General features: G+C 49.8%; 1 protein-coding gene across 8 annotated transcripts in view; it reads right to left on the bottom strand.

The window, feature by feature from the left end:
• Positions 1-23,360, bottom strand: part of Sarm (sterile alpha and armadillo motif) — a 652,833-nt gene that overhangs the window by 220,420 nt on the left and 409,053 nt on the right. The window lies entirely within an intron of this gene.

The raw sequence follows: 23,360 nt of genomic DNA, 5'->3' as shown, positions 1-23,360 counted from the left end.
TCTCTTCTCTTTTCACTTCCGTTGGTTCTTAATACATTCGGTTTTCATGAGCGGGTTCCACTTGCTAGTGTCGTCTGCTTCGGTGCAAAGTTTATCTGCACCATCTAAAGGCGTAGCTGCTTCTAACCTCAAACTCTGCTCCATCATTCCATTCCATTAATTCTGGCAGCAACTGCTGCCTCTTATTTTCACCTTCACTGGTCTTCCTGGCTTCCCTCTGATCTTCCTAATACACAGAATATCTCTGGATTGCATGAGGGAGCAGAAAAAAATATATTCATCACCAATTTGAGTGTGGGATAAGGCCAGGGCCATTTCACAGCCTTCTTCTAATCACTCTTGTTCTGTTTGCTCCTCAGCAAGTAAGTTACATGATAATTTGTCCAGCATATGACAAGCAGTGTATGGTAGCCACTCCTCCTTGTGATGCCTGTGGATGTCTGTCGTAACATCAAAATGAGGCTTGGCTTCTCCACACTCATCTATCATGACTCCGCGGCAGGACACCACCAGCTTTCTTAACAGTCTCTGAAATGTTCCCAGTGCACCTTCAGTGTGGATGGTCATAAATCGTGGATTAAAGAGCAGACAGGTATCTCATTACAGCTTGTTTAAAGGGGCAACTTTCCAGTATATCTGTTCATTATGCCTTGAGGAACATTCGACACTCCGTGACAACTGTATTACCTGCAGTCTGGTCACCGTCTTGCGCTTCTGCAACTTGTCAGTCATGGTCTTCACTGAGGATCCAACATCAGCTTTCTTAAGGTTCAACTGGCATATCTTTCCTCCCACTTCCTCAACATGATCTATAATCAGCTTCGTCACCAAGGATCCATATCTTCTACGACATCTCCCTGTTCTTCGAGACTGCAGTCTGGGGGATGTTGTGCAAATATGATTGCAGATAAGGTAGGAACATGTTTGCTTAGGTGACAAAGAAATGAAGTTTGGCAGATATGACTGGGGTCGTGGGTTCTGACTGGGTCGTGGGTTCTGATGGAGTCGTGGGGTCTGACGGGGTCGTGGGTTCTGACGGGGTTGTGGGTTCTGACGGGGTCGTGGCTTCTGACGGGGTCGTGGGTTGTGACGGGGTCGTGGGTTGTGACGGGGTCGTGGGTTGTGACGGAGTCGTGGGTTCTGATTGGGTCGTGGATTCTGACGGGGTCGTGGGTTCTGACGGGGTCGTGGGTTCTGACGGGGTCGTGGGTTCTGACGGGGTCGTGGGTTCTGACGGGGTTGTGGGTTCTAACTGGAGTCGTGGGTTTTGACGGGGTCGTGGGTTCTGACGGAGTCGTGGGTTCTGACGGAGTCGTGGGTTCTGACGGGGTCGTGGGTTCTGACGGGGTCGTGGGTTCTGACGGGGTCGTGGGTTCTGAGTGGGTCTTGGGCACTAGCTTCTATGGTGGTGAAGCTCTGCATCTTGGGTATTTTGCTTTATGGTCCTTTGACCGTCTCTTTGGTCACACTGCCACGGCTCTACCTGCAACATGGGCACCCTCTAAACCATCTCTATTGAACAGATATTGTCTGCTGCCTGTGATCTTGACACAGTCTACTGCTCGAGCGGACGCACCATGCCTAAGATGATAAAAGAGATGTAAAGAGGCTACGTAAGATCCATAGTGTGGCTGCTTGAACTCCTGTTCTCAATGTTCCATGTGAGCTGTATCAGGCCAGATTCATAAATATATCAAGGTCCTGTTCAGCCAGGGACGAGAAAAGGTACTGATCAAACCTCCCATTCGTCGAGGAGGCCATCCACTGAAACTTGAGCAATGTTGGCCTGACTGATGGTTGCCAGTCTTTAAAAAAAAAAAAAAAAAAAAAAACACATGCCATTCACACATTCGGCTCGAACACGACCTTTAAGAACTCAGATCCGAAGATCGTGTCACTAACGTCTGCACTTCGTCATCCCATAACCTCAGATGGAGGTTATCTGTTTCTACTGGGGTGATCCTTGCTCAAGGATTCGCCAAAAGACATCGCAAACAAACATTCTCGTTTAGAGTCAAAAATGTGAAGGTCGTCCATATCTCACATGATAGGCACACTTTCTTCGTCCATAAACAAACCCTCTGGCAATCAGGGAGTCTGGACACATCCGCTGGGGTAGTCTGTCAGTGTTGTTGCTGGATGGGCAACAGTGAATGAGCCATAACTCTCTATTGTCATAACTGCCTCGAGAATCTCGCCTTCCAGAAAAGCCTCTTTCAAAACGAAGGAAGACAGACCATTCCCGTGCCTCTGTTGCCTCTGATAACTGTCTGAGTTCTCTTGTTGGCGGTGATGGCTGCACAGTTAAGTGGTCTACAGTTGGCTGTTCCACTGTAACGGAGGCAGTGACTTCATCCTGTTAACTGCTTGTGTTGGTGGTAGGCTACGCACCTGGCCATCACCAGCGCCAGGCCCGAGGCTGCTGAGAGTCTGATGTTCTTGTTTGCTTCTCAACTAAAGTTTATCTTTGATCTTGTGTTTACTTCGACGTGCAGGAGATCCGAGGGCTCTTTTGCCCTTATGTCCGAGCTCAATGGTCTTCCCGCGAAGGACACATGTATCTCTGTGATTATAAGTTGTATATTTCGTAGGCGAGCGAGGAAAATCAATGTCCTTGACCCACTCACTATTGACAGCAGTGTGTACTTGCCTATATTTACAATCACCTGAATTCTGGTATTACGAATTACAACCAGAAATGAAACAAGCATAACAGTAACGATATTCAATCTAGATATACGAGACGAAAAGGACTCTGTCTGCCAAGGTGATCAAGGGAATCACACTCCATGCTACCTTCCTACGCCTGGCATTTCTTTTTTTTTTTTGGCATGGAACCTGTACAAGTGAACACCCTGAATGTACACACTCCGGGCGGTGCTAATAACGCGCGGAACTCCACTCATTTACCTTAATTAAGGCCCTCCGGTGCGCGGGTCTGTGGCTACCTGTGGTGGAGGTCGTAATGCGTGGAGGCAATAATAATAATGAAGACGAAAGCAGTGGTGAGTGTTGGAGGGAGCAGCGTGAGGATGGGTAAGACGACTTGTGAGTAGTGGGGTGAGCAGTAGAGTAGTGAGGGAGAGTGGCATGGAAAACAGCAGTGAGAGCAGTGGAGAGTAGCCATATGAGGTGAGTCAGGCACAAAGTGAGATGAGCACTGAACAGAGTGAGGTGAGTAACTGTCAACAGTGACATGAGCAGTGACCAAAGTGGTGAGATGACTGCTTAACCCGGGGTCAAAACGTTGTTCTTAAGGGTCTTACAGTCGTACTCAAGTGGACGAATTTAGAACTCACTAAATACACCCAATTTTCGTCCACGCATGAGCGTGTTTGTGGTCATGTGTGTGTGTGTGTGTGTGTGTGGTATTCCTATATTCGACAGTAGGAAAACATCATCCACAATATACAGTTCTCCTCATGGCCAGGCCTTGAACAGGAAGGTGTGGGCTACCAAAACAAGTACGGAGAGAACAAGATATGATGATGAACCTGTAACCCAGCATCTGGCGTTGGTACTGGGAGTTGGTGCTGAAGTTCCTGAGGCAGTAGAAGAAGGAGGAGCAGGAGGAGGAGGAGGAGGCACCGGCCGTGGTCCCACGCTGTAAACCTACGTACACTAACCAGTGGTGGCTGGTTGCGCGCCACTACTACTTCAGTTCATCCCTCTCCGTACCTACTCCTGCTGGTATGCTGCGCATGGTGTGCCGCATCCTGACGGAGGGTCGGCCGATGTGCTGTGCGACAGAGGGAGTATATATGGCCAGGATGAGGGCGCGCCAGAGGGCCAGACTGCAGGAAAGATATATCACGATCCCCAGAGGTCTCGTCTTCCCCCGTCCTGATAACATCCTGATCTACGACACCGACAAACTACGCACTACATCAGTGCTACAAGCACTCTACCTCCCTCCGAACCGCCTGATCGGGGGAGGAACTGCATAAACGTGTCACAGACTGCTATTGCGGGGATGGGAGAGACGCGCAAATGAAACATACTACGTGCCAGATACACTCTTAAAAGTTGACGCGAGGTATTAAGATGTTACCACGCGGGGCGGGGCGGGGCGGGGCGGGGGTCGCAGAGACAAACACAGATCAGATACGTCAAGACGAAAGCAATAATCACAAGGACACAAGCACGAGAGACACCTTCATGTGCCACGACCCAAGACACTGCTCGGTACAGAGTGATTCTAAGAGAACCATTTTATTTCACCTGGCTGTGTGGGGGGGAAGACACTGCAGCCACTCACCACACTCGAGTGTATACAGTCAAACAAATACAGGCGAGTATGGTGCAAGTCACCGAGGTGAGCTGGGGAGCCCATATTTTCCGTGCATAGATACACGCAGCGTTCAGGCCGGGCGTCAGGGAGGGCGGATGGTGTGTCGGCCGCCTCCCACACCACACCTCTTAGTCTGGGTCGGCTGCTGCAGCCTAGCTGGTTCCCCTATGGTGATCCTGCACTGGTCACACCTGGGTCAGTGTCCACATCGGCCTCCAACCTAGAGGCCCGAGTAGACTGAAGAACTTATACATAACCTTTCATACATTCGTAGGTTCTTCTTCCACTGCAGCTCGGTCTAGGACCTGGTTAAACTGTTACGCCTTCGCAGAGTACGGCTGCTCGATGCCGCAGCCCCTATAGCTACATCTCCACCACATCCTGGCTGGCCCAGTGCATCAGGTAGATATTGCTTCAGTTCCTTTTATAAAGTCCTCCACTGACCAGTCCACAATGTACCTCATGCTCGTTGGTTACATAATCAAACACTGCTTATACCTTATACAAGTCAGGTCCCTGGAGGTTAAATCTGTTTTCTCTTACGTACTTTTAATATCTATCTATCTATCTATCTATCTATCTATCTATCTATCTATATATATATATATATATATATATATATATATATATATATATATATATATATATATATATATATATATATATCTTTTTCTTTTCTTTCATACTATTCGCCATTTCCCGCGTTAGCAAGGTAGCGTTAAGAACAGAGGACTGGGCCTCTGAGGGAATATCCTCACCTGGCCTCGTTCTCTGTTCCTTCTTTTGGAAAATCAAAAAAACATCTATCGTATGGACGTCGCTGAGGGTGAGGTAACATCCAACACTGGAGCATGCCAGCCGTGTTGTCACTGCCTCGTAAATTTCAAGCAAGTTTGTTGTCTCTTTCTTAAAGACAGAAACTCAAGACACACACACACACACACACACACACACACACACACACACACACACACACACACACACAACACACACACACACACATTCAAACAGATAAGAAAATATTCAGCAAACTGTTCACGCCCTCCATAAGGCCAAAACTAGAATATGCTTCTCAAGTTGGGTCACCGCCACCTAAAGAAGAGCAACGATCCAACACAGAAGGTCCTGAGGAGGGCAACAAAGATGGTACAGGAATTAAGAGAGCTGAGTTACGGGGAAAGGCGAGAGGCATTAAATTTGCCCAGCATGGAGGATCAGAACCTTTAAACTCTTCAACCCGTCTCGTGCAGACAGTGGCGAATTCTTCCAAAGATGCGAGGATAAGAACAGAGGACATATAACGTGAGCATCTTATGGCACAGGGGCGGCGGAGAAACGAAACAATCTGAGTGCTGCCAGTAAAGGCAGACACCATAAAGATGTTTGAAAAGTTGTAAGATGGAAGAAAATGCAGAGACTCACTGTACGGTACAAGCAGGTAATTACACACACACACACACACACACACACACACTGACGTACAAAACACATACAGACAAACAATGAAGGTAATAAACTCAGACATGTACGTTCAAGATTGATTTGTGCCAGTAACCCCATGCTCACTCTCTGAGCGGTAACGCAAAAGCATTACAGAGGTCACAAAGGGGTGTGCGTGTAAGGGTCACGACCCTTGTATCCACCAGCCTGACACACACTCCTACCACACTTTATCTTGTTTCCTATATTTTCATTACGTTCTATATATTCCAATAACCATATAACCAGCAGTAGCGTCCTACCACCACACTCTCGCGATCACAGAAGCCCTTATATACTTTAATCTTGGCACCACACCATCACCACCACGGAACCCCCTACCATTAACCCTTTACCCCGGCATCAGCCATCACTGGCACCTACTGCCTCCCGTACCCGGGGCTCTGTAAGCCCATGAACTCCAGTGATGTAACCAATTGTGACCACATAAACTACACCCACTCAACATATCCCGCATGGACGAGCGCCTGTAATGCCTGCGCCACTGAGTGTGCCTATGTTTACCTCATCAATACGACAGTAACATCCAAGGCCATTGAGGGTGGATCTTTAACCTGACCCTAATGGGTCAGGAAATCATACCCAAGGGTCGTACCTTCGTGATCAAGGGTCGCACCTTTGTGATCAAGGGTCGTACCTTCGTGTTCAAGGGTCGTATCTTCGTGTTCAAGGGTCGTGCCTTCGTGATCAAGGGTCGTACCTTTGTGATCAAGGGTCGTACCTTTGTGATCAAGGGTCGTGCCTTCGTGATCAAGGGTCGTACCTTCGTGTTCAAGGGTCGTACCTTCGTGATCAACGGTCGCACCTTCGTGATCAAGGGTCGCACCTTCGTGTTCAAGGGTCGTACCTTCCTGTTCAAGGGTCGCACCTTCGTGATCAACGGTCGCACCTTCGTGATCAAGGGTCGCACCTTCGTGTTCAAGGGTCGTACCTTCGTGATCAAGGGTCGCACCTTCGTGTTCAAGGGTCGTACCCTCGTGTTCAAGGGTCGTACCTTCGTGTTCAAGGGTCGCACCTTCGTGTTCAAGGGTTGTAGTCGGTTACCGAACTCCCACTCCACCACAACTAAGGCCTAGCTCCAGCTGCACTATCCTCACTCTACGAAATATATATACGAGGTACGTTTTATCAGCAGAAGTGGTTCGGGGATCAGCAGGGCATGCCCTCCTCTGCTGCCGCCTCTGCTAATAGAGCTGGGTGGCTGCGGGGCACGACTGTGTAACGAGATGTGTTAAGATTAGTCAGGTTCTCAAGTGGAAAAAACAGAGAGAAAAAGGGGGAAAGAAAATAATCGCTCCCCTTGTTAAGTTATTTACAGTGCCTGGGACAGAAGGATATATATGTCTGGCATCAGTCATCTAATGCTCTTGTCCGGACACTTACAACCGCCCCTGACTTTGGTGTCCGTATACAGCACGCGACCCCTTCCCATAAATTTTAGTGGCGTCGGGACACCGTACGTCAGACGCCGAATTCTTTCTGGGTTACCCCAAACAGTTTGCTGGGGTTGGCATGTCAACCGAGCGGGTGATACCTCATGAGCTGGCCGAGGCGTGACACTGGCCGCTCCTCCATCACCTTACATGACTATGAAGTGGGACTGTAGCTGCGCCTCGTCCTCAGACCTGTGATATCCATGAAGAAGGTGGGTGCGTGCTGTCGGCGCTGAGGTGGCGGACGAGACCACCGCTGCAAAGTGAGTGGCAGGGTGGTCGTCCACGCTGGTCACACACTATGAGTGTACATACACGTCAAACGACACCTTCTACAACGTATCCTCACATCACCAGAACATCACCTCAACCGTTGGCACACGTGTTCTTCATTGCCCACACCCTCCCTGTACACAACATGAGAGACACGATAATAGTATACTTCAACTGCTCCGGCCCGCTGCCTATCAGCGAGGGCAACGTTCTGGCTTTGTATAAGGTGGCTGACGTGGTGTCCAGATCTGTGTGTAGGTGTCGGTGAGCATGTCTGGGCCGTTGTAGGGGGCATGTACACCATATGTCGCGGCGGCGCCGCCGCTTCTGCTAAATACATCCAGACTCCGCCGTCCTCTGCTGGATGAACCATATCAGCATAGGGACGTGTCCTGGTATCCGGGTCTCTATCACACCACACATCAACACCTGAGTAAGGGTAGGAACGGCCGCACACGGGGCAATCCCCTGGTATATCTCTCTCTACCCCCCGGATCCATCACGTGGTTCAACGTCAAGTAACTTACATAACTCGTCCTCAGGGTAACGCAACTGTGCGGACCTGCACGATACAAGAGGCCATTAAACAATAATGAAGTAAAGTTTAACATCCAAGTTTTTCAGGAGGACAGAACACTCACGAAGGTGATGGGTGGCCATGAGAGGCGCGCCGTACAGGAAGGAGTTGTTATATCTCGCATGGTGTCGTCCATACCGGGTCGTTCGCTGGGGGATAACGTCGCTACGATAACACAGACGAAACACATGGTTGGCGGCCACAACACTGACGCAGTAGACGTTCCCAGAGAGGAGCGGTTGGTGCAAGTCGCTCAGGCGGTAGACACTTGTTTATCAGGCAACAGACAGACTCAGGGCATCCCAAGACATAACTAGGTCTGGCTCACTGTCTCTCTACAGTCAAATCTCCAACACACACGACGACGAAGAAAAAGTAAATAAAACTAAACATCAACGTTAACCAGAGGCGGTCTCCACGCCCCACGCATCGTCACAAGACCACACATCAACAGGTTGATTACCGGGAAACTAAAACCAGTCCTGTACCAGTGTGGGGGTTGTGATGCCAGCACGGGTGAGGCTGGACGACGGGGTGAGGCTGGACGACGGGGTGAGGCTGGACGACGGGTGAGGCTGGACGACGGGGTGAGGCTGGACGACGGGGTGAGGCTGGACGACGGGGTGAGGCTGGACGACGGGTGAGGCTGGACGACGGGTGAGGCTGGACGACGGGGTGAGGCTGGACGACGGGGTGAGGCTGGATGACGGGGTGAGGCTGGACGACGGGTGAGGCTCGGGATCCTGGAGCTGGGGGACGAGGAGGCTAAGGTGGCGACCACTGTGACTCCACATGACAGATGGCCATGAGTGGCGTGGCTGGCTGGCGCGCGGCTTGGAGGGCCTCGTCAACCTTAGCGTTACGTCCGGTTCAGCGCGGCCGGCCATCCTGCACGCTGATCCAACAGCATATGACCCAACCCACCAATAAATTATCATTTATTGAGGTGTGAAGACACGTCGTGTATCAAGATGGCGCCTGGTGTTGGCCTGACCATAATAGGCTACAAGCCACATGTGGGCGACAAGCCAACACATTTGTCTCTCAACGTAAATAAGTTTCGAGGGATCGAAATTTGGCTAAAGATGCTTCTGTTCGCAACGGGTCATAGGCACTTCTCGCTACTGCTCGTCCAACTGTCACTCGTTTGTTGTGTGTGTGTGTGTGTGTGTGTGTGTGTGTGTGTGTGTGTGTGTGTGTGTGTACATATCCCGGTAAGAGACTGTGGAACCAAGATAATACAGTATCCTCCACACCGCGTCTCCATGACTTGGCCCACAAGCCAGCCACACCAGCAGGCCTTCCTATCTATTCTAATGTAGCGGGAAGTGCACGAACCTCCTCCTCCTCCTCCCGACGCCTCAAATTTGGAAGGTTCCCTGTGATAGCCAGTGATGATCTCCTCCAGCCGGGTGACAGCTTGGGTAAACCTACCTGACACTCAGATACATAATTAATCGACGGAAAACGAACTTCTTGGCCAGACATGAGTGAGGTGGAGATGACACTGGTGGGAGGAAGGCACAAAGGTGTGGCCTCACCTGTTCGATTATGATGGCGACTTCCAAGGATCGGAAGATGGGAGGCTGGAAATCCTCTCCTACTGTGTCATCTCTGAACACAAGAACGAAAGAAGGAGCCAAGTGGGGATTTTTCCTCAAAGACTCAGTTCTCTCTTCCTGACGCTAACTCGCCGAGGAGAAGAGGAGAATAAAGTGTGTGTGTGTGTGTGTGTGTGTGTGTGTGTGTGTGTGTCTAACTGGACTAAAGCTCCTCAAGTAGCTTTTTAATCCCCATAATACAGTAAAACCATAATAGTACACAATGAAACCACAAGTACTGATCATAACGAAAATGAATGATAAGGGAAAGAGGGACGCGAACACGAACATACAAATGTACCAACAAATATGAAGACAACAGCTAAACATGTGTTACAGGCACACACGCACACAAACATATAATTACATAATCATACCGACAGAGGAGTCAAAACATCACGACAAAAACAAAACAAAAACAAGGATACATTGAGAGAGAGAGAGAGAGAGAGAGAGAGAGAGAGAGAGAGAGAGAGAGAGAGAGAGAGAGAGAGAGAGAGAGAGAGAGAGAGAGAGAAACCTGGAGCTCTATGCACACACATACAGACACATCCACGCAGCACATGGCTGCATGAGCAACAGCATATGTGTCCAACTGTCCCATACAGGTGTTTGTGGAGAGAGAGAGAGAGAGAGAGAGAGAGAGAGAGAGAGAGAGAGAGAGAGAGAGAGAGAGAGAGAGAGAGAGAGAGAGAGAGAGAGAGAGAGAGATAAACGCAGCCAAAGAAGATACAAAAACACACCAGCATCCACATCCACAAGTCTAGGGCGAGAGCCGCCTCCCTAGAGGCCAGCGGTGCCAGGCACCGACCCACGGCCTGATGCGCCCATGACAACCCACGGCTAAGCCAGCAGCCGCAGCCCCCCACCCATGGCCAGCAGCCGGCGCGCCGCCGCCCACCCCACACCAGCACGTACCATAATCCCCCAGGTCGTTACTGCGGTTGTAAACAACGTTAAGTCAGTAGGGAGGTGGTGCGAGCACTGTCCATGCGTCGGACGGGGAGGAGCGTGCGCTGTTGTCATTCGAGTTATGGTGTTTAGGCAGACGCTGGCGGCGGCCATATGCGTCCTCCCGCCCCACCACTCCTCCACAGCGCTCGCCTTATCGCTCCGTCTGATACACAAAGGAACTTGCGAGTAAGAATGCTACGCCATTATGCTTCGGCACATCTCGGGTGTGATAAATACTACGGACTTCAATACCATGAATATGCAATCGGGAAATTATTGGTCATTTCAAGACCCCCGTTGTTGTTGGGGTGTTGTTGGTCAGGGATGCTCATGTATACAAGTATACACACAGGCAGGAGGTGTGGGTGAAGGGCGCGTGGCAGGGGGTGGGTGGAAGCGAGCGTTCAGCAGCTACAATACATGGACAGAGGAGGAGGAGGAGCACAGGTGCAGTATTGACGACATCGTAAGCGGCACTAAACAGTGGGGTGAGCCTAGCAGGGAGCTGAGTGAGGGAATCTCCCATTTCGCGGGGTATAATATGAGCCACTAGTCTCTCCAAGTGCGTCGGGAAGAGGAAGGTGATAGGCGTGGCGGGGGAAGCCACATAGATCAACAATATGACCTGTTTGTCCAAAAGGAGGGAGTTAGGTCGAGAGGGGTCCCGTGTGTGTGTGTGTGTGTGTGTGTGTGTGACGCAGGGTTTGGGCCCAAAAGGACACTGCGTCCGTAGGCGGGAGGTTGTGATCTCCCCGCACAACACACACCTCCATAAGGCTGCCAGTGAGTGACAAGCGATGGACGCAGACAGCGTGCCAGCCGCCACCCTCCTGTAATGGACGCGTGAGGTGAGTCGTGGGAGGTGAGGTCGTGGGAGGTGAGGTCGTGGGAGGCGAGGTCGTGGGAGGTGAGGTCGTGGGAGGCGAGGTTGTGGGGGGCGAGGTCATGCTGGCTGACACTTGACCGACGTGGGGGGAAGTAGTCCGCGCCTTACATCACTACTACCTACTGCCACGACACCACCACCCACCACCGGCAGTATCTTGTCGCTCGCGTCTTTCCGTCGTCGTTCTAAGCCCTGTACGACAAGTAGACTCCACACACACACACACACACACACACACACACACACACACACACGACCAACGACGACCACAGAAAAAGTTGTCGTGGTGGGGAAGAGTCTCCCCCTACAAGCCGGGCAAAGTCCCTCGTTTGTATGGTAATCAGGCGGTATACAATATGATGGCGCCAGTGGTGGCTGATCCACCCAACTCCCCAATAATATATATAACGTTAGGGGAAGGAGCAGAACCAGCGATGCGTAAAGGTAAGCGATTTCAATAAAAAATTAATAGAAAAAAGTAAAGGACGGGTAACCCACGATAACATAAAAGAAAAATAAATGGTTGATGGATTGCGTTAGAAGTGTACAGGCGAGCCACGGTTCATACTGACAGGAGAGCGAATACGTGAAGGAGGACCGACGGGGAGATAAAATTCTAACTTCCAGTGGCGCGGCGAACCCCCCAAGAGGGGGTCACTTTGATCGTCTGGAGGGACTCCAGTGGAAGGTGAGGCAAGCGACCAAGTGAAGGTGTCACGAGCCTTGCACATTCTGCCAGCGCTGTATGATCCTCCTCCTCCTCCTCCTCCAGTACACACTGCAATGTTGACGTATACCACACACCCAGTCAGTCGGTGAGAGTCCCCACGTCACCTGCCTGGCATGATGCGCACACATTATCCCACCGCAAGATCAGAGCAACAGGAGAACAGTAATAAGCACGAAAGCCGAGGTCAGATGCGGCACAAGGCTTGCCCTCAGCGTTGCCACACTTGCGACAGGAAGAGTGGCGTTCGTGCTATCTAGGTGAGACACGTAAATTCAGCGTTTGGCACAGCACCAGCGTGGCTGCAGGAGGCACAGGCGGCAGGGTAGACTATAGCAGAGTCTGGGTCAAAAACCCTGGCCAGCAGCGTCACCAGACGTGATAGCCAAACCCCTTCCTCTGCCTCTAACACCCATCCTTCCCCCACCTGAGCCACAGCAGACGGGACACCATCACTTGCTCTTAAAGAAATCACATCGTCGAAATCATTTCGCTAATCTCTGAGACAAGTTTACTTCTGGAGCGATGGTAAACGACATCCAACGATGGCAAACGATATCTAACGATGGCAAACGATATCTAACGATGGCAAACGATATCGAACGATGGCAAACGATATCCAGCGATGACAAACGATATCCAACGACGACAAACGATATCCGATGTTTCTAAGTTAGACTGTCTGTAACCTACTGATGCCACCTTCGTCACCTTCACACACACCACCACACGTAGATCCCGCGATACAAGCCACGTCCCACATGTAAATGACTCCGATTCACCGCCAGTATTCCGTGAGACAGCTCGACAAACAGACAGACAGGCAGACAGACAGACAGACAGACACGTATCATGCCTTCATATCACTTGACGGTCATCAACCACCAACATCCCTCCGGACCCTACCCTACCAGTATGTATGTCCTGACTGAAGGATAGTGGAAGGTTCTTTACCCTCGTGTGTTCATAGTCCTGCAGTCTGTATCATAAACTATCTCACAGGTTCATCGCTGGTGGGTGAAGCCCGCTGCTACACAGCGTTAACAGGGCCGTACGAAGGCTCAGCGTCTGGCAGTGTAGTGATCAGTTGCACTGCTGTGTTCAGACTCCTCGTCCTCGTTGTTCATCGCCAGTGAGTGACGCAGGTGAAGCAACGTGTGCTACTGCTCCGTGGCTGGCCTTCAGTCACTCACACAGTCCCTCGCCTCGCGCTCCCAACTGATCCTCGGGTTTGATGGTCTGGACTTTGAGTCATCCGAATCCTAAGGGTCAGATATAAGGCCATACCATCAACACCCAATGGTAGTGCCGTCCAGTCCTGGGTCGTGCCGTCCAGGGTCGTGCCGCCCAGGGACGTGCCGTCCAGGGACGTGCCGTCCAGGGTCGTGCCGTCCAGGGTCGTGCCGTCTAGGGACGTGCCGTCCAGGGTCGTGCCGTCTAGGGACGTGCCGTCCAGGGACGTGCCGTTCAGGGTCGTGCCGTCTAGGGACGTGCCGTCCAGGGACGTGCCGTCCAGGGTCGTGCCGTCCTGGTGCTGGGGTGGTGGGGTGTTGTCCCTCCTTGGTTCCCTCCAGCTCAACTTACCTGGCCAGTGGACGCGGCTATATTTGTCCAGGAGCAGGTACGAACAGCCTCACTACGTCTTCATCAACCCCAGTATGGAAAACGGAGAGAAGGAGAAAAAAGTAGAAGATAAAATCTCCACAGCAAAAAACTCACTTTAATATCAAACGTCTGTTTTTATCGCCTTGTGGTCTATACTTTCTGCCTAAACTGATTTACCTGTAAAGCTTAAACACCATTCACTTATACATTATTTATTCGAGGCAGGTAATGGACCCTGCCATAGGTAATACACACCCATAAGGATCCAAAAGTCAAACATGTTTCGATTCCAAGATACAATCAGCCTACCGGGACGGAGATTCCAAAACTAGGATACCCACCCGTACGATTGTTTTTTGTCAGAATCTTTTTTTTTTTCTTTTTTTCATAGTAAGAGGCTGAACCATCTACCCAACGGTCCATCTGGTCGACCATGAAGAACGACAGATCAGGACAAAATCCGGGTTCCATCCAATCAGAGTTTGAGGGAGGACTCGGTCACACAGCAACACCACACCACACCAGGCCACACCAACCACCACTACCACAGGTCAGATAACGTCACACCACAAGGAGAGGGTCAAAGGCCAGGCCGATCGACCATACACCCAAGTGCTGCTCGTGTCGTGCTCACGGGTTATTCCGCCGTGCTCAAGGGTCGTTCCGTCGTGCTCAAAGATCAATCCGTTGCGTTTAAGGATCGTACCATCGTGCTCAAGGATCGTTCCTTCGTGTTCAAGGATCATTCAGCCGTGTTCAATGGTCGTCCCGTCGTGCTCAAGGGTCATTTCGTCGTGCTTAAGAATCGTTCGGTAGTGATCAAGGGTCGTTCCGTTGTGCTCAAAGGTCGTTCCGTCGTGCTCAAGGGTCGTTCCGTCCTCCTCAAGCATCGTTCCGTCGTGCTTAAGGGTCGTACCGTCGTGCACAAAGAACGTTCCGTAGCGCTTCAGGATCGTGCTCAGGGATCGTCTCGTCGTGCTCGGGTCAGGGACCGTAACGTCGTGTGCTCTAACGATCTTACTTGTCGTGCTAAAAGATGGTATTGTCGTGTGCAAGGGGTCAAGTCACGGAGCAACACCACCCTCCCTGACCTACCAGGACCTCCCTATTTCCCATTTTAGGGGCCCCTGTCATCTGGAAAGGTTGGGGGAGGCAATTATCTCCCCTGTATGGCTTGGTGACGGCCACTAACTTACCAGCGTGACGCCCCGGCAGGCAACTCCCACCGACGGTCACAATCAACGTTGTAACGATGTATGAAGAGTTGCCAGATAACATCTACGATGCCGGGGTCATCTAACGAGGTCGCAAGTCAGCAGATAGCATCTCCGACGCCAGGTCATTTGCAACGATGTCGCAAGTCATCAGATAATATCTTCGACGCCAGGTCACTTGTGACGTAGGCCATAAGTCATAAGACAGTATCTCCGGAGCCAGGTCACTTGGGACGTAGGGTCACAGGTCATCAGTTCGTATCCACGATGCCAGGTCACTCGTAACGAGATAACAAGAGCCACCAGATAATATCATATATGATGCTGGGTCACTTGTAACGAGACACCAGGACTTACGAAGCAGCACCTACATCTGCCTCACCCTCCGTGCCATCTGGACGACGCAGGGGGGGTCGACGGCCAGTACTCCACTGGTCCCTGATTTCACACGTCTGTACAACACAGGCAGTACTCCTCTGATCCCTGACTCCCACACGTCTGTACAACACAGGCAGTACTCCACTGATCCCTGACTCCCACACGTCTGTACAACACAGGCAGTACTCCTCTGATCCCTAACTCCCACACGTCTGTACAACACAGGCAGTACTCCTCTGATCCCTAACTCCCACACGTCTGTACAACACAGGCAGTGCTCCTCTGATCTCTAACTCCCACACGTCTGTACAACACAGGCAGTACTCCTCTGATCCCTGACCCTCACGCGTTTTTACAACACAGACTTTTAATTCAGACATAAAATCATGTGTGGTGGTACGTTAGCCTCTTCTACTGTGTACACTCACCTTTGGTCAGTAATTGTATATAATCATACAATCCACTTCCTTGCAAGTGTGGATGATGAACTTTGACAGTAACAGTGATCTGTGCCCCCTCGCTAATTACAGGTTGGGTAATGGTGGGTTGTCGCTGGGTGCAGGGAGCTGCTGGCATACGTACGTGCTAACCCTTAATTATCATGTGACACAAGCCGGACACCACTCGTTACCACACACTGTAATGCTGACCGAGATCTTTTACCAACTGTGTATCACCAACTGTATGGATACAGACGCCTACCCCCGAAGCTCCTTGCGAATGACACCCCGATCAAAGAACTGTCAACATACATGTCACAAACAGACTGGAAACTTAAGATGACCGTTCTTGCATCATCAACCACACACACACACACACACACACACACACACACACACACACACACACACAAACACTACATTCACAGACCTGCTCTTTTATCAGTCAGCAGACACGCGCACTTTATACACAATCACGACGGAGTGGTTTTCCCCTACACCACACTACACCCTTGTTCCACGGTCGGGAAGAAAAGTATATGATCAAAAGTTCCCGGGAGGCGACTTCGGCAACCTCTTCCAGGCTAGGGTTCTGGCATGAGATTAGTTTAATGGCCTCTGTTACCATCAGCCTCTTTAATGAAATGGCTTCTGCTACCATCAACCTCATACAGTAAACGCAGTCATTATCTTCAATATACCTTCCACCGTCACACCTGGATAATTCCAGGAACTTAGTATGCAATAAATGTTTCACCGTCACTTGTTTTCTTGGTAATGACTTCAGCTTAATACCCTCTGTACTCTCTAATTGAACTCCAGGTGTTTATGGAATAGAGTTGAATCATCCTGTTGATATCTGACTCGCCTCCAAAAACCCTCAGCTTACATTCTGTACCGACCTTCATATTTCCAGGTATTTCCTCTGTGCTGCACCAGCTGGCTGGCTTAACCTCAGACCTTTACAACTTGAGGCAGTGTCCAGAGGTGTTACTGTGGCCTGGCTGTGATGCAGGTCTAGAGACCGTCTTGATGAGGATGCCACACGGCTACACTGATAATAGTTAAGTAGATCCTGCGTCCAGCCCTCACTCTAGGTAGACAAAGAGACAAAATCATCAAAGGAAAAGCTCCTGGGAGTTATGGACTGGTGTCGACAACTTAGTGTAGTCGAGTCAGAGTGGTAAAGGTGCCACAAAACCAAGGCGTCCAGCAAAATAATATCAAGTTGAAGGTCATATAGAGACACAGTTGAGGGTCAAAAAGACAAACGGTGAGGTCAAGCAAGTTATGAGAGAGTTCAGTAGGTGAGGTCAAGCCAAAGGGGAGGGTGGGTCACAACTGTATTGGTGAAGTGACAAAGCTCATGTGCTGACAGAGGTCAAGCAGGAACTGGTGGGGTCAGAACAACTTGTCGGGTCCTGATGGGTTCTAGTGGGTTGGGAGACCAGAGTTGCTGGGTTGAGCGAGGTGCTTCAGACAGTGGTAAGCAGAGGGGCCCGCCCCCCGTGGGTTCAGGTGCGAGCAACAGCTGGTTGCTGCTGCTGCTGCTGCTGGCACCAGGCGTTAGGAACACAGGCGAGCTACAGAGTAAACAGTCCGCGGATGCCAACTTGGTCTTCCCGATGTAATCATCCGCAGCGGAGGCAAGACCTCCATACACACACACACACACACACACAACTGCGTCAGATCTCGAGGAGTCACGGGAGGAGGACCCAGACCGCAGCGTGACTTCCCGATGATGACGATGATGATGCGGACGTCCAGCGTACATCACGGCCGGTATACTACCCAGCCCGTGCCACACCCCCGGGCACTGTGGAGGCCGCGGGGCGAACTGCTGTTCTTTACGATACCACGACAGGTAAGATTTACGAGATCAACTCGCAGATTAGAAAATATTCATCCATTTCTCTCCTTCCTGAACATCTGTGAAGACTCGTTTCGTTCAAACGTACAAGATCAACAATCCTACAGTGTCCCTGATGCAAAGGCGGCCTTCAGAAATCTTCACACACACACACACACACACACACACGGACGCTAACGAGAGACTTTGAAAACAACTCCAAAGCAAATAGTGGCTGAGGGATGAACTTTCAACACTGTAACACCAGGTTTAAGCTTATCTACCGATACAACTGCCACTCAACCCGCCATATCAACGACACAAAACTATAAACGTCAGTTTTCAGGCACTAGAGGAGGGCCCGGGTAGGAGCTGCGGCAGATACAAACACCGCCCCAAAATTATGTCTTTTAAAAGAAAACAGAATGTCGAGGAGCGATCCAAGAACAATCACCAGAAGCCTGGCAAGAGCTGGTGGGACGGCATCAAGTGCATCCTCACCCCAGCACCAGATAACCCAAGACACCTGCCACACTATCGGTCTGTTGAGGATCTACAGAGCTGGAAGAAGAGAAGTACTGTCGCCCATCTGAGGTGACCTCCATCCAAGAGCGGAGGACCAGCAGGCGCCGCACTGCAATTAACCACTCCTGGCTTACAATGGCCCTTACAAAGCGAGTCGTGAGTACCAGTCTTGCATAACAGGTACTCACTGGAGTTCTTGAACATCCTCGAGTGACTGACGAAACTGATAAACCTACCTACGCTTCCCCACCTCACACACACACAGCTCACACCCTCCCACTCACGCTCCCGACACGTGTGCCGTACCAGTATAATGCCTGGCCACGTTTACGATCACCGTGGCCTTTATCTGTCTCCGGGAGGAGGTGTGGACGCCATATTCGGGAGTGGAAGCAGCAAGCAGGAGGTGCTTGACGGCACAGCGCGCGGTGTGAGATGCGACCATGGTTCGCCTCGTTCTCGTATCCCAACACAGAGACCGCAACGGATTAAGGAGCAGCCTGGCGCATCTGTTTTCCGACCCAAACGGTACATAATTTTTTGGAGACATGTGGTACAATGTTTTAGCGGATAGTTTGCCACAATATCGAGGGAGTTATGTGGTACAGTGCTTAGAAAGCTGTGTGTGGGGGGGGTACTGTGGTTTAGGGAGCTGTGTGTGTGTGTGTGTTTGTGTATGTGTGTGTGTGTGTGTGTGTGGTACTGTGGTTTAGGGAGTTGTGTGTTGTGGTACTGTGGTTTAGGGAGCTAAGTGTGTGGTACAATGGTTTAGGAAACTAAGAGGTATGGGGGTTTAGGGAAGTGTGTGGTACAGTGGGTTAGGAAGCCGAGTTCCAGGTGTTTGAACGTTGTACAGAGCAGTGGTTCAGAGAGCTATGGTACACTGTTTTATGATGCTGTGTTAATGGTACAGCGGTTTAGATTGCTGTGTATATTGTGCATGGTTTAAGGAGCAGCGTGGTTTAGTACTTCAATAAATGGTAAGGTCATAGGAAAGTGTAAGGTACAGTATTTAGGAAGACACAGGGTATAATATCTAGGAAGAGTAAGGTACGATATTCAGGAAGGTGCAGGGTACAATAAGTGGGTAGGTGTGAGTTACGATATGTGGGTTGGTGTAAGTTACAATATGTGGGTAGGAGTGAGTTACAATATTCAGGGAGATGCAGGGTACAATATCTGAGAAGCTTTGAGGCGTAATATTCAAGAAGCATTAAGGTTCCTTATCTAGCATACGGTACAGACGGTACGCTCAACCATTAAGAAAGCTGCCACACTAAGGTCTAACGAGGCGATAAGTTACAGTGGTTCAACAGCGAAGTACCATGTGGTTGGTGATATGTGGTACAATGGTTTGGGTGGTAGGTGGTACAATGGTCCAGGGGTTATTGCCACTGCCACGTTCACAACCTTCCCGTATAATTTCATGATGTGGTTCCAGTCATGACCTGGTGTCCCTGAGCTGAAGAAAATGTGTGCGTGTGTGTGTGTGTGTGTAATTACCTGAAGTGTTTATATACTGTACGAGGAGGGAGCTGTATATTAGTGGTGACCCAAATCCTCTGAGCTTTCTCCACTATATCGTGCAACTTTTCAAACTTCTGTACAGCTATTCAAATTCACAGTTTCATAGGCCAGTTTAGTCATCACTCTTATATTACGAAAATACACATCTTTTACATATTCGCTAACGAGTATTCTTGCTTATTTTCACGTTATACTGCACCCTCCTCTGGGCCTTCTCTATAAGTTCTTTATGCTTCTTTTAAGTGCGTAGACCAAACCTGAAAGGCATATTCTAGTTTGGGGTCTCACGTGGGATATGAACGGTTCACTGAATATTTTCTTATTCATGTGCACGACTGCAATACTAATGTCCGCCTGCCAACAGTTTGTCTCCTCCGCTAAGCTCAGAATGTGGGACGAAGCAACACTTTAGGGACGATGTCGACCACCAAGACCCTCTAACACGGTTCCTGCGGCTTATCAACTTATACATAACATTCATATCAAGGCCAGGGCCTTCTTCCACAGTGTCTCAACCTCATTACTGGGCGTTCACTCGAGAAGAATTTCCTCCACCATGTGTCAAACCAGTTTAGCAGTACGTCTAGATCCCGTTGTGAGATGATGCAAAACTTTGGTTTTTTTTGTTTCCCTCATGACCTTGGGACCATCGGCAAACATACTCAGGTCGGAGTCCACTCCCTTTTTTGGGCAAGGCACTCCCATAGCTCACGAAGAGCAGCGGTCCCAAAACAGAACCCTGCGTCACGCCACTGGTGACCTCAACCCATTCCGGGAGGGCCTTCCCTGACATGACCCCTTTGTCCCCTTCCATTAACCTAACCTCGTACACATCGGTGGAGTCTACTCCCTCGTATTCCTGCCAGAAGATCACACTTCTTAACCAACCCCTTGGTTGAGAGGCATATTGTCCAGCGCTTTATGGCAGTTGGAAACGAAATTGCAGATATCAGAGAGGAAGCCTTTTTCTCCGAGTACCCCTATCCTTTACACACACACACACACACACACACACACACACACACACACACACACACAGTGTCACCTCCTGATGGACTCCTTGTGCGTAGTGGAGGGTCATCCAAGCTGAGGAAAGGACATCCGGGTGATTCATGCAACATTCGGGTCAGCGTCCCCGACCACATGAAGAACCCAGGTGCTGACGTTATCACCAGTCACACTCCGGCACCCACCAGCCTCCCGCTACACCCACCTCCCCAACACTCACTTCATGCTCACTCATTCCTAACACTTACATGTCATACATTCTTTCATAACACTCACATTATGTACACTCATTCATAACACTTACATATTATACAATCTTTCATAACACTCACATTATGTACACTCATTCATAACACTCACATATTATACAACCTTTCATAACACTCACATTATGTACACTCATTCATAACACTCACATATTATACATTCTTTCATAACACTCACATTATGTACACTTATTCATAACACTTACATATCATACATTCTTCCATAACACTCACATCATGTACACTCATTCATAACATTCATATACATTCTTTCATAACACTCACATCATGTACACTCATTCATAACACATACTACTGTACACTCATTCATGACACTCCCATACTGTACAATCACTCCACAACCACAATGCTGTTATGAACGATGCTGGTCCCGTGCAGCAGACAACCTTAGGTATTTTGCCACTAGGGAAAATACATATGTATTTGCTGGATGGCTTGGTGTGTGCATCCGGCATGGGGCCAAGACTGCACGTTTCGCACACGTCCTGGCCAAGGTCAAGCCGGCCTTCTACTCTGTCCACTAAAACGTTCTTCCCTCAAGTCTATAATTCCCCTTTTGGCTCTAGACTTTACAAAAAAAAAAGAATAAAGAAAAAATATTCCAGATTAAACGGTGATTCTACGGTAGAATTTATTACGTAGTGAACGTCTTCCGTACGGCACTGGTGTCTCAACAGCTTCTAAGTAAACAGTCCCAGTATTGGCCAGCTGTTGCCATGTCATGCAATCATGTAAACACGAGACAGTCGGCCAGCGGGCCACCTCTGGCAGTGCACGGTTCAGTATCGTGGGCACCTGACGGCAGCAACAGGATAGGAAAGGGAATCATGATAGACTGTCATTATTATGTTTTCACAAGATTCTGTGATGATACGAATATATGACACATCTCTTGCAAGATGAGGTAAGGCAATACATCAGCTGACTCCACTGTCAATATGAAAACATCTTGTGAATGTTATAACCGTGGCGTATGGTACAGCCTAACTACTCTCGTACTTAAATCCTGAAATGAAATATATAAAACTCATACCCTTTTTTTCCTTATTGACGTACATGATCATCAGACTTCTATGAAGATGGCGAATGAGTGAGATCTGGGAGAAGTGTGTCAAATAATGGAAAAGGTGAAGCACGTATGAGGGTGTGTGCATACATACAAAGGACTAAACACATAGTTATCAATCAATAAGATTAAAAGACGGGGCAAGACAAGTGTAAAACTCTCTCCTCGTAACACAAAAATACTTCTCTCTCTCTCTCTCTCTCTCTCTCTCTCTCTCTCTCTCTCTCTCACACACACACACACACAGATAATCTTTTAAGATTAGCTAACTTGTTTCTATCATGACTTCCCAGTTGGTGTGGTACATGTAATACCTCAGCTGTGTATTTTCAGCCGAATGGCTGCTTTGATTCAATAAACCTTTCTTCACCTATCATCTAAACCAGAGGAGAAAGACGCTGACAGACACAAAGAGACATAACTGGACAAATACAGAAGGAATGAGCGAGACAGAAGGAAAGGGAAGTTCAGACACACGAGATGTTAGCCACGAGAGGAGCGACGCAGACGCCAGAGGACAGACACACACGGGAACATGACGTGAGACGGAACGATATGAGACACAAGAGGGAAGCACGCACTACCTCCGTGCACATAACCGCGTCGGGTGTATGCAACGTCCAGCCACCACGTCATGTTATGGGCCACATACGCATACAGTGAGAGCGTATGTGGATTGATCTGTACCGGTGTCACCCGGCAAGCTTATTCTGCATACCCCATGCTCACCGTGTGAGCGATAGCGCAAAAAGATTACAAAGGGGTCACAAAGGGTCTTAAGTCAGACCCGAGTGGGTTGTGTTAGATTCATCCTCAACAACTGAAGCAGGTGTTGAAAGACTTTCGGTGGAGTGAACGTAGCAGCTGGAAGATGACGGCCCTCGGGACCCCGGTAACTGACGAGTCTGAAGCCCAAATAACCAACCAACCACGAGAGTGCAGGTGGGCGGGTAAATAACCAGACCGAGCCTACTGACTGGGCGACGTAAGATGTGTGTGAACTCAACATGGCACCAAGGAAGGCCTCAGGTATGGGCATGCTGCACACACTGTGGCGAGGCAGGGCACGCTCCACAGAATGTGGCGAGGCAGGGCATGCTCCACAGAGAGTGGCGAGGCAGGGCACGCTCTACAGAGTGTGGCGAGGCAGGGCACGCTCCACAGAGTATGGCGAGGCAGGGCATGGTAGGTGTCGTGGAGACTGAACAAATGGTCC

This window comes from Panulirus ornatus, chromosome 48, assembly GCF_036320965.1.
Source record: "Panulirus ornatus isolate Po-2019 chromosome 48, ASM3632096v1, whole genome shotgun sequence".
NCBI classification, from domain to species: Eukaryota; Metazoa; Arthropoda; class Malacostraca; order Decapoda; family Palinuridae; genus Panulirus; species Panulirus ornatus.
This window is presented reverse-complemented; position numbering and strand designations above follow the sequence as displayed.